We start from the raw sequence: 13,427 nt of genomic DNA on the forward strand, positions 1-13,427 counted from the left end.
CATTTATTGAAAACTCTAATAATTTGAAACACAAAAATGTTTTTGATTTCCATAAACCCTTTCTTTCTTATTTTCTCCATTCCCTGCTTCCATTATTTTTTCCATTTCACCACTGAAAGAGGTGTGTGGTGCAGGGAGGGAGGAGGGAGGGAATGAAAAAAAAATAGACACAGGAAAACCAAAAGCTGAAAATTTTCACTTAATTGAAAATTGAGGGGTGACAAATTTCAAACCAGTTCTACAACTGAAGTTGGATGGGTGCAAGCCAAGTCTCTGGATGTCAGCTTTCCCTATCACCATTCTCAGAGATGAGGAGATTTGTGAAGGTCTAGGCAACACCTGGTATGGGTGAGACCCTGACTCAGTAAAGCATTTAAACACCTGCCCACATCCATCCCTATTCAGGACAGGACTTACGCATAAGCTAAAGGAAGCTGTCCTGAACTGGGTCTGAGAAAAAAAAACTGACTCTCTTTAACAATGTCTTGCTAATGTCAACATTTGCATAAGCTCCCACCATCATCAACCAATAGCAATACTGTTAAAAATATATATATGCAGATATACTTTGTGTATCCATGTATTTAAAGTCCCTAGCTAAAGTACAGTGGAAATCTTGTGAGTTAGAGGTGAAACTTTCTGCTGCAGCATGTACTTTGCAAAGTCTCTATTGCTAAGATCACTATTGCAGAACATAAAACAACTTTTCTTCTTTTTAACTCCAAATTTGGACAAAAATGGAGAGGAAAAATTAAAAACAAGGTACTCAGAGCTGAAAACTCTGGATATGCTAACAGAAACAACGTCACCAGATTGGTAAAATCAGACCAATGTCAAATCTCTAAGCCTTGCTTCAAAATTAGAGCCAGAAACCTACTCATCTCTAATAGCAGGGAAATTTGGAATCAAATATAGAAGTTCTGAAGAAAAATTGGTGTACTCCGTCCTAATACATCTGGTTTAACTATGTCAAATATTAGATACCATGATAATGTTTAGGTAGGGATAGGTTAAACATTGATTTACAGCTGGGTGTAGTTCCATCTACATTTAAAAATGTTGATGCAAAATGTGTTGATCTTAAAGTTCATATCTCTGCATTACACACTAAACTCCAAGTGGTGGTAAAGATTACAACACTCTTGGAGAAACCTGCAAGCAGAGAAAGTATAAACTAGGAGTTATGGGATGAAAATAAGAAAAGGAAATCTTAGGCTAAATATCAGGGGGAGTTCATAACAAATAGACCTTCAAGACAATAGAATGGTCTCCAAGGAAAGTCATGGAAATCCAGTCCCCAGCACCATGCTCATGGAAATTATTTTTTTAAGGAGGAATTTGAGGAGCACTGCAGGGAATATTCAGTTTTGTGCACTCTGAAATTCTGAGGAATGTTAACAATTCAGTTTTTGCTATTGTATGCGACTCCAGTTGTGTGCCAGTTGTGTGTCAGAATTTTCAGAAGTCAGCTGTCATGTGAGACTAAGGCACCTAACTCCACCTCCAACAGAAGGGGGAAAGGGCATATATAAGCCATGGGAATTACAAGAGTTAATGAACAAGACCACATAATTTTGCAGTGAATCTCAGAACATCTTGAAATCCACTTTAGTAAATGATATCACACAGTATCCCATGAGATTTTGAAGTAATTTATGCAAGACTCACATGGTAACTGACAGTATGATACTGTACTTAGAGTTCACTTGAAAATGTATTGTTCCATTTTTTCTGTTCAATATATTTGATGATTTTTTTTAATAACCTTGTTTTCAAAGGACAAAAAATAGAATGTAGGCTCAGAATGAATTTTGCATAGAAAAGAAGACAATAAAAATGTAACTCCCATTTCTACATTACTCATGGGGTTTTCTGGAACACAACACACAAGCAATCTTCCATACTCAAGCAATTATCGTAAAAGGACTACCAGTTCTTGCAAGAATGAAATACTTTCCATGAAAACCTCTTCATAAAGGAAGGGGGAGTCTCCATAAAATCATATTCTATTAATCCCCCCGGCCCCCAAAAAACAAATTTTGCAAGATAGAGACAATTCAATTTTAATGCCATTTGTCTAACTCTCTAATGCTTGATATATGATACAGTGGAGTGAGCTCAGGTGAAGAGCTTCCATGATTAGATCTCCAAGGTGATATGGTAATAGAAATTATTATTGTTGTTAGAAGTCTAGACCAGTGATTCTCAAACTTGTTCCACCGCTTGTGCAGGGAAAGCCCCTGGTGGGCCGGGCCGGTTTGTTTACCTGCCGTGTCTGCAGGTTCGGCCGATCGTGGCTCCTAGTGGCCATGGTTCGCTGCTCCAGGCCAATGGGAGCTGCTGGAAGTGGTGGCCAGAACGTTCCTCGGCCCACGCCGCTTCCAGCAGTTCCCATTGGCCTGGAGCAGCGAACCGCGGCCACTGGGAGCCGTGATTGGCCAAACCTTCGGATGCGGCGGGTAAACAAACTGGCCCGGCCCGCCAGGGGCTTTCCCTGCACAAGCGGCAGAACAAGTTTGGGAACCACTGGTCTAGACAGTTCACCTTTTGCTTTCATTTGAATCCTTTTCTTTGAGTTTTTCAGTTTATTATAAAATCCCCCCACACACACACACACTTTTCTGTTGTGTAGAGTGGTGTGCATGTTGGAAAAACAAATCCATCACGGTTCATTCACATTTTTAATATATTTCTTTAAGACTTGCTTGTGCCTCTTATATTACTCGATGGAACAAATATTTGGTTTTACTACCATAAATGTTCATAAAAAGCATATTTAATTTGAGGACCAGTTGGTGTAAATTGGCACAGTTTATCATTAACTTCAATGATGCCATGCAAATTTACATCATCTGAGTATCTGGTTCAAAGGCCTGAAGCTCATGGAAAGTGATTTTTGAGGTCTTGATACTGTAACCACTTATACACATGAATAACTTTACACACATGACTAGTGCCATTGGGAGTCCCAAAGTTATTCAAGTACCTAAGAGCTTTCAGGGTCAGGGAACAAACTTGTTTCTAATGAGCATTCACAGCAGAAACTATAATTGATTGATAACATTTCCCCCCCCCCAATGAAAAGTCAATATTCTGATTTTTTTCATGGAACAGTTCAAAAGAAAATGAAAGTTTCATTTTGGCTAGAATAGAAATTTTTGTTTCAATTTGACTGGAATATTTTGTTTCATTTTTAACTTTGAAAGCCATCCGTTTTCTCTTTCTGTATTTTTTCCATTCCCCTTCCCTCCCTTTATAAATCCCCTGATCTTCCCTCCCCCGACTGGAAAAGCTTGTTTTCCCTCTACTTATTGCATTTCTTTCAAAAAAATTCCAGTTTTTTTCAACTGAGAAAAAAGGGAAATTAGTGAGAGTTTTTCCCATTCTCACCCACCACCACCACCTCCTTCTCTGTTTTCAGTGTGGAGGAGGAAAGAAGGGTATACAGCATCAAAGAGAGAGAAACTGAAAACCAACACCAAACACTTCAGTTTTCTAAATCCAAAATGAAAGAAAAAATGTGACTGAAACTGAAACAAATTTCAAATTACAATTAGTTTTTGTTTTTAACTTTTACACTGAAAAATAGATTAAAATGTTTACCGACAAAATTAAAATTATTTTTGTGGGAAACATTTTTGTTGAAATATTTTTACTAACTGTACCAGAAGCCTAATTATCATATGAATACATATCCTGTCAATGACAGAAACATTACCAAATGTTGTAAGTGACTGATATCACTAAGTGACACAGCTTGAAATTTTGATTTCAGTTTCCAAATTGAGTCCAAAGTTTGAAAATATTGCACTGAATACTGAAATAAACATATTTTAGAAAACTGCAATCTTAATGCAGACACCTTAATAACAGAAAGAAGTAAAACTTATTTGCTTTGAATGATTTGCTTAGCTTTCATACTCACAGCAGAAGTGCTCTATTTTATATGGCAAGAACATGGCTTAACACAGAAGGATAAAATTTTTCCCAAAACTCCTCACGAGACCATTAACAAAGAGGCAATTAAATGAGCAGACAAGATGTTCACCATATCCGCCACAACTTGGGCTTCAGATTGATACACAATTACTTTGTATTAATGATTGTGATAATAACAGAAAATCATAGTCCAGTAAATAAAATACTATTGGTATATTCTATATGAGATGGAAAAATGATTTACAGATTGTAGAAGTGGGTCCAAGTCTAGAATCTTTATATGCTTCTCTACCCAGGCAGCAAACAGCCTCATTGTTCCTGGAATGGTGCCTCAGGCAAGACCTGAGTGTCTCAAAAAAGAAAAGTTACAAACCTTTTTAAAATTCATAATTTTTGCTTATCTGCTGCCTCTCCCTGAGACATTCAAAGAAATCTCAGACATAAAATTTTCTCCAGATCTCACCTGCCCATTTGCATTTTCTCTTTTCACTGCTACTTTTGCTAACCTTCAGTGGCCATGTCTACATTGTCCATTTTTTCCCCCCTGTGCAATTTCCTAGAGCAGTGGTGGGAAATTGTTTAGAAAAACCTGGCATAGACCAAGCCAATTTGCTCATAACATCTGACCTCTCTTCTTTCATCCTCTTGGCACTTAATTCTCAGTCAGAGAAAACTCTAAGAAGACTCACCCACTTCCTAGCTCTGTCTGTTGCCGCCTCACTTCAGCTGCCCACGCAAACACAGCTGAAGATTTTAATAAGGATTTGCTGAGTACAGGATTTAAGTAATGGGCAATGAATTTAGCACTAGCAGACATAATAACTATAGTTGTGCTTTTAATCCTACCAAGCTTTCTTTAGATTCGGTTGGAGATTTTAATACTTAGTGTAAATTTTCTACTTACCAAGAGAGGTAAATGTCTGACATCCTTCTGAGTTACAAAGAAAATAATCCTGCCCAAACTAAAGTAAACAGCCTACCATTTTCTGTAAATACAGCTGATGGAGGAAACCTTGACAGTTTGAATATTCAAATATATTTTGGACTAATAAATGTACAACATAATTTACACCACCATGCAAACATGAAACAATAAGACCCCACCTCCCAACTCATTTTTCTCTCCTGTCCTACTCCAAAAAAAAATAATAAAAAAGAGCCTATATAGCAAAGTAGTGAATTTGGGAAATAGTCTATTACTAATTAGTTTGGAGGCCTGCTGCTGTGTTTTATTTATTTTTTAACAGCAGGGGAAAGAGCGCTTTATGAATAATTTATTATGGGGGACAGGGCTTTCCCACTGTCTGAAAAAGAAACAAACTCTAGCACTTCAGAAGCTTACTTTGTGCTAACCATCAACAAATATTGCATGGCCAGTCTTATTACTGAGTAAATTTGATTTTTGAAGGAATCCTTATATTTAGTTCTGGATTGCAGCCAACCAATGACTTGGGAAGGAAAGAATGGGCTCAGTCAACCCAGACTTCTTCTGCATATGAGAAATACCCACCAGACATTTAATTAAATTAAACCAGAAATTATGTTTAATCTGACTGGTTGAATGAAATGACATGGAAATCAACAAGTACAAAAGGTTCAACAGTTTAGTAAGTGAGCCCTGTTAAAGGGTTCTTCTTAAAAAGTATCTGGTTGCAGTTAAATAATGATGACACAGTATGAAGATGAGTGATGTGTTGCCAACATTTGAATAAGGAAGGGAGCTCCCACCAAAAAATAAATAATTAAATAAATAAAAATCTCTCCTCAGTCTGTAACAAAAGTCACACTCCAAAGGCATGATGTGAGCTTGTAAATCACAGGGGTGAGGGACAGGGAAATTTGTTCATTTGTCTTCCTATTTAAACAAATATGTACACAGGAAAGTGAAACAGAGGGATGGATTTTGAAATGAAAGGCTGCAATATTTTAATTTTAATGAATGTGGGGACAGCTCGTCACCGCTGTTCCCCCTCCCCCCCCCCCAAGAAATACCAAGCATTGTTAAATGGCCTTCATGCCAAACAACCAATACTCAGGGTTAGCCCTCTTTAGCCTGTCATAGGATTCAGGACACTGCCAACTCCTCTTGCAATCACGAGTGCAAGAGGAGGGAAATGTGTGGGAAAAGGGGGAATGAGGGTACACATAAGGGGAACCTCAGTTTATAAAGGCTTAATATCTCCCCTTTTTCCTCCAAGCTTATAGAGTCCAGAAGCTATCGCCCAGGTTGCAGGTTTACCTCAGTGATCTGGGTCCAGTGTCCACACTGGACACTGTCCACGATTTATGACAAAATTACAAACTCACTTATAAATGTACAGCTTTTAAATCCAGTCCTTCTTATTGCCCCAGAGCTAGGCATCCAGATACTGCAGGGAGGTAGAAAAAAAATCACCAGATATCTTAGCAACCCTACTCTGAGAGAAAAATTGCTTCCTGATTCCAACATCTGGCAATCCATCCATAAAAACATAGTTCAAACAACGCCTCTGTCAAAAGGCAGGGAGGGTGGGATAGCAACCACAGCAGCATGGTTGCTTCATGCCTTGAGAGCTTCACATAGAGGATAGAAAGGAGGATGAGAGACAATCAGCTCCATTTCCCCCCCTTCCCACACAAACAAATAGCCCAGCCAGTCAGCACAGAGAAGGGGAGGAATCTCTCCTCCTTCCCTGAGTCTGTTCCCACCCATCTCTGTGTGTATTCTAAAGAGAATGGGGAGAATGCTTATGTGCAGCCACCCCCCTCCCCTCAGACCTCAGAGTCCTAAGGATTCTTTATCCTGCTGGTGGGACCAAACATCTACCTAGCTAACGTTGGCGGGATATTCTCGTAACTATAATCAAAGAGAGAGGCAGCACTGTTGAGAAAACAAACTGATATTAAAATCATTTTCCTGGAAATACTTTATGACCGAAAGGACATACTAAGTTTATTGATTGTATAGAAATTGGAATAATTTAAAAGTAGCATGCAAACACCATAGAGTCCTTGACTTTTTTTTTTTTTTTAATGCCTCTCATCCGATGCAAGCTTCACCTAAAGAGCCACGGAGGAAGGGAAGTAGCAAGAGATTTTTTTCTGTGAGGGGAAAGAGACTGACCGGGATGACACAAAAGCAGGAAGGTAAGATTAACATAAATCAAACACAGGGTGTGTCACTGAGACTGAAAGGGGTTTAACTTTTCATGAAATGACACATTCCTTTGCGTGGACCAATGTAATGCGTGAAAAAGCAACCCATCCCCTCATGTGCAGCAATGAGCCAAGTACATTACACTGAATGTTTGGATTATATCTAATTCACCAAAACACAACACATCATTTTCAGTGTGCAATCAGGCTCAACTGTCAATAGTGGTGATGAGTCATAATAGATAAATATTTTTCTTTACTATTATGGCCTGAGTCTTGCTAAGCGTTGTTACAGTGCAAGTCTTCAGCAACATCCTGGAAAAGAAAGGCCAGTTAAAATGATAACAGCTGATAAATTCAGGGTTTGGAATCTAGCTTTAAAATTGTGTCATATGACCTGTTACCATGAGATTGAAAATCTGCCTGTTAAAAAAAAGAGCCTGGTGTTGAAAAAATACCTCTAGGGAACTATCTGTTGTGAAAATATTTTTCCCCCAACTCATCCATTCTAAATACCTGAGAAGAAAATTGTCTCTGGGCTCTGCAATGTATTTGATCCAGCCTCTAGCGCAGCCTACACAAAGGCTCACACTGATTGCAAAAATTGAACAGTAATTGCCCCCCGCCCCTGTCCTGAATCTAATGTTCTGAGGCTGTGTGGTTCTTTTCTCAGATTAGGATATTATATTTCTCTTTTAAATTCTGTTTTGAAGTAAAAGGGGAAAGTATGGGGGCAGCAACAGTCTGTGTTCTCAGTGTTTAAATTCTGGTCCCTAGCTGTTTTTGATGCTAGATTAAGTGCCACCTTGAGGAAAAATAATGTTAGGCAGAAAAAATTCAGACAGACCACTAATGCCACAACACCAACATCGCAGGTTACCTCTGTGAAAATAGCTATTGAATAAATACACAAAGGGCAATTTAAAATTGCTTTAATAATAAAATATATGTCAGGGCAATACTGAAAATTAGATTTGAGTTCAGTGAAATAATATTTCATGCATTATACAATGCCAATTACCATGTAAATAGATACGAAATAAAGTAATGTATAATTTAGGAGTTCAGTGTTTCACAAAGTAAGCATCAGAAAGCACTTGACATTTATTAAGTTTTAAAATTAGCCATGACCCTCATAAAAAGAAAGAAAGAAAAAGGAGCTATTCAAATTTTGTTTTTCATTATGGGACATATCTTGTCTCCAAATCTTCCTTTGGCAAAACCAGTGCAGTTCTTCTGCAAAAGGGTATTTAGGATTTCTGGAATCTGGTCAAGAGATGCATTTAAGGCCTAACGCAATACCCACTAAAGTCATTGGGAATATTTTCATTAACTCTAATTGACTTTGGGTCATGCCCTCATGTAGGAGTGGATTCCATATCATTGCATCTCCACACACAGTGGAAATTTGAGGCGGGGCAAGAGTGGGCTGTGAGAGGGGCAGAGTTACATACACCCATTCTTCAAACCACCACCCACAGACAGACGATGGATTGTTAGAGAACATGCAGTATGGAGGCTATTCCATCCATGAGGCTGGGCTAGTAGCCACAGAATAGCCCTCTTTTTGTCCATAACCTTGGGAGGGAAAGGATTTTTTCCTTCCCAGCTCTGGAAGAGATTCTTGATGAAAAGCCTTGGTTGAGCCTGTAAGAACTCCAGTGACATTTTTAGAATAATAAGGAAACACAACCATCTTTCAGAATGTAAGTAAATTTTGTTCTCACAGCACATTTTCAGAAACTTTTATACCACGGTATAATCAAGCAGTGTGACACACCCCCACTAGAAAAGGGATCTCATTTATTAAACTTTCCAAGCATAACTCTCAGAAAGCTGATGCTTGCAATAGCAGACGTATAATATATTTCACATATCCCAAAACAATGAAGCAAAGACATTGAAAAAATAACCAGAAAGGTCACTTCTAAGATGAGATATATCTATACATCTGGCATGGGGTGTTCGGTACTGTAACAGGGTAACAATCAGGCTCTATGTAAGACACTGTAGGGGGAAATACAAGCAGAAAAAACACAACCCAAGGACAGGAAAACGAGATATTCATAGAATTAGAAATCAGTTGTGCCCTCTACATCCATGTGTGGATCTTCCTTACTCCTCACTCAATAGGGCACAGCCCAGAAGCTTCTCCAGCACTATTACTACACCAGTGCACCATGAGGGACTGAGTGGAAGACTCTCAGTGATCTCTGAAGACCACATAAGCAGAAGCAATACCAGTGTGAGGAATGACTGGCCCACAGGTGGGAATAGAAGATGCCTATTGTCCTTCCTCATAGAATCATAGACTATCAGGGTTGGAAGGGACATCAGGAGGTCATCTAGTCCAACCCCCTGCTCAAAGCAGGACCAATCCTCAACTAAATCATCCCATCCAGGGCTTTGTCAAGCCTGACCTTAAAAACCTCTAAGGAAGGAGATTCCACCACCTCCCTAGGTAACCCATTCCAGTGCTTCACAACCCTCCTAGTGAAAAAGTTTTTTCCTAATATCCAACCTAGACCTCCCCCACTACAACTTGAGATCATTACTCCTCGTTCTGTCATCTGGTATCACTGAGAACAGTCTAGATCCATCCTCTTTGGAACCCCCTTTTAGGTAGTTGAAAGCAGCTATCAAATCCCCCCTCACTCTTCTCTTCTGCAGACTAAACAATCCCAGTTCCCGCAGCCTCTCCTCATAAGTCATGTGCTCCAGCCCCCTGATCATTTTTGTTGCCCTTTAGTGGACTATTTCCAATTTTTCCACATCCTTCTTGTAGTGTGGGGCCCAGAACTGGACACAGTACTCCAGATGAGGCCTCACCAGTGCCGAATAGAGGGGAATGATCACGTCCCTTCATCTGCTGGCAATGGTCCTACTTATACAGCCCAAAATGCCGTTAGCCTTCTTGGCAACAAGGGCACACTGTTGATTCATGGACACACTGAAGTTATCCAGAAAAAATAATACTGTCCTTAGCAGTATTAACTTTTCAGTGTGTTCTCCCCCCAACCCCCTCGCCCAGACTGGGTACAGCTTTTCCACTGGGAGAAACTGCACCGTCTGTCAGGATGTTGGTGTCTATAATGGAGGGAGCATAGGACCTTTAAGGAAGCCTACCATCCACACATGACCCAGTCCAGCATCGACCAAGATAAGGTGTAGTTCCTAGAAGGACCCTGGGAATTGTAGACTCGGCAGCAATGCACGCTGTAAAAAAGGCCAGGGAAATAAAAGAGCTTCTACTAGTCAGCAAGAAGCACAGAAAGCTGTAAGTGGAGCTTTGTTTGAGAAAGTCCGGGAAAATGCTAGGAGAGACTTGTGGCTGAGAATGGATACAGCTTGATTTTCTTCTGAAGGAAGAAATCTGAGAAAGAACAGGAGCTATAGGTATCTCTATAAATAAGAACCAGAAGAGTGTGTGTGTGTGTGTAAGACAGTGGTGGATTACTCCAAAGAGTATCCACTCCTCACTGCAGTCGGGTGAGAGCTGGAGACTGTGGAACTGGCGTGGTCAGAGGGTCACGCAGGTACTGTCTAGTTTGGACTCTACGGTCAGAGGAAGAAGAATTCTTAGGAGGCCTGCTATTATGGCTGAAATTCAGATGGACTCTTGGGAAAGAACTGTGCCCTGGAGAGGATGAAGAACAGTTGGCCAAAGCCAGTGTTTATTTTAGACTCTCTGTTGATTTTTTTTCTTCTAGCTTCCTAAATTAGCTAGAAGGCTAAATCAAATCACACATCCCACCAGAAGAGGCAGACTTTGGACCACAGGGGAAACTGAGGCCCAGTGGCACACCTGTTTCCAGAGAAGGTAAATGAGCTGGTTATTACAGGAAGTGGTTTCCAGGATGGATTCTATCAGGATTTTTCCATTTAAAAATTACTTTCCATCACTTTTCATATGCGAGAGGACTATCTGACCCCTCAATGGGGCCTAGACCGTCTGCATTTTTTTTCAGTTTTAGTCATGTAGTTTATCTTAAATGAATACATTTTAAAGAAGGGGGGAGGAATCTGAATAAGTAAAACTGTTCTCCAAGTGCATTCATCATGCTGAGCAGCGGTGTCTATACAGTACAGTTTCACTTTTACAGTTGCATGCAGCAGCACTTCATTTAATGTTTAAATACTTTAGTATAATGCTATTAGACTTTTTAAAAAAAATTAGCAGCTATACCTTGTCATGTTTCAGCTCTAATGTGCTATAAAAGTTAGCTGGTAAAATACTTTCCCACAATTCTATCAAGAAGTAGAGGCAGAGTACTAGCTTGTAAGCCTTCAAATAAAGATTCTGTGCCAGATCTCTAATTTGAGCAAATTGACAAAGCTCTGTCAAACTGAGCTAAGCTGCCTTACACCACTTCAGAATCTGGCCCTCTTAATGCAGCTTGAAATAATGTTGGCTATTTACAAACAGATGGTCCCCACAAGATAAAAGAAGGAGGAAGAGAAGAGAAGAGAAGAGAGCTGGGATGCAGAAAGAAGGAGAAGAAATAAAAGATGAATAAACAGGTTGATAAAGGTATGTGTTTGAGAGGAAGGAGGTTTCATACTTTTCCTTATGTTTTGTTTTTTCTGGCTGTATCTCTTGGTGTGTCTTACTGGGGAATTAAACCTAGTGACACATAACATGGTTTAACATGTTGCTGATAGGGCAGGGCAGGTGTCCCTTCAGCTCTTTATAATCACACCACAGGCTCCTACATATTTTTATCACTGCCATTTGTCATATGACACTTACATTACAAGATGTTAAAAAGCTAATCACACAGTTACTACAGCTACCTCCTATTCTAAGTACAGAGGGAAACTGGTAATCTCAGATACCGCTGCACAGTAACTGGTGTCAAATGTTGACATTTGAATGACCACAACTGTAAATCTCACCTTGTTAGCCCTCCACTTTTTTACAACCAGCCTAAAAGAAAGCTTTAATGCATGATGGAATGGAAAACAGAGTTAATTGCCTCAGTCTCCATTATGGGCTTTATTCTCACAAACACTGTTCAGTCCAAAATAGCCAACAAAGCTGCACTAGAGATGCAAGTTCTGCCGTAATTGAATGTCTTTCCATATCAAGTGTCACTGGAGATTTGTCCAGCAAACACACCCCCTGAATGGAACATGGGAGAGGAATTTAAGATAGGGAGGATGACCTGCATGTATATGCAGGGAACATATATTTTGATTCTTTGTTTCTAACTGTAACTTGCATGTCTTAATTAATTCACGTTTGAAATTTCTTGACTTAGAGTACATCTATACCACAAATGAAGGTGTGGTAACATGGACTTCAGCAGGCCCTAGCAACCCAGGGTATGTACCCAGGGTCCCTGGTATGTTTCTACTGAGACAGCTAGCCTGTGCCGAAGCCCATACTGCCACATCTTCCTTACTACTGTTACCTGTGCTTACTAAATTAAAGATAGCGCAGGTGTACCTACCTGTACTGCAATCACATCTTCATCCATGGTCTGTAGACCTACCCTTAGGTAACATAAGGCAACCCTGCCTAGTGGTTAGAGGGCCCTGAGCTTCAGACTACCTGGGTTCTACTTCAAACTCTAACACTGTCTTTTTGCATGACTTCTAGTAAGTCACTAAGCTTCATTAACCCAGTTTCCTCCTTCATTATATGGGGTGTTGTTAATGCTTATCACCTATCTCACAGATGTGTAGTGAATATGAATATTGATAAAGCACTTTGAAGATTAAAAGCATTCTTTTGATACTAAGTATTCTTGGTGAAAATTAACTGGTATTTCACAGGTGTAACTTGAACTAACCTCGTTATCCCTAGCCTGGTTCTTGCTTGCATATTTATACCTGCCTCTGGAAATTTCCACTACATGCATCAGATGAAGTGGGTATTCACCCACAAAAGCTTATGCTCCAATAAATCTGTTAGTCTATAAGGTGCCACAGGACTCTTTGCCACTTTTACAGATCCAGATTAACATGGCTACCCCTCTGATTCATGACAAAATGTAGCTTGTAGATAAACTGTTGTTGATGAGGATTGTAAGTAGCAACAAACCTAGCTTGGCATTCAGGTCCCACAATGTGTTTGCATGGCTGCCAATTAGGGGGAAATGTTGATTTATAAACTGAAGACACATTTGCTAAAGAAATCAAGGTAAGACAAACGTTGAGCTTCATCATGATGCCTTTTTAATAGTCACTTTGGCATATTTACAGTCAATTTTAAGTGCAAAACATTACATTAAGATCACTCTGAAAGTGCCCCTTCATTCTGGTATAGTGGCTGTGTGATAAAGTGTTAAAACCCCATCCTGCTACAACCACTAAGAGATTAAGAGACAGTAGCTACCGCCTCAGCTGTG

At 39.7% G+C, this 13,427-nt stretch overlaps 1 long non-coding RNA gene across 1 annotated transcript; it reads left to right on the top strand.

Annotated features, from left to right (window-relative positions):
* Positions 1–6,847: 6,847 nt before the first annotated feature.
* On the top strand, positions 6,848–11,597 carry LOC141983248 (uncharacterized). The gene is made up of 3 exons (XR_012638324.1): positions 6,848–7,065; positions 10,785–10,894; positions 11,501–11,597. It is a non-coding gene; the product is annotated as an uncharacterized LOC141983248 (long non-coding RNA).
* Positions 11,598–13,427: the final 1,830 nt, after the last annotated feature.

Source organism: Natator depressus, chromosome 1 (assembly GCF_965152275.1).
Source record: "Natator depressus isolate rNatDep1 chromosome 1, rNatDep2.hap1, whole genome shotgun sequence".
NCBI lineage: Eukaryota > Metazoa > Chordata > Testudines > Cheloniidae > Natator > Natator depressus.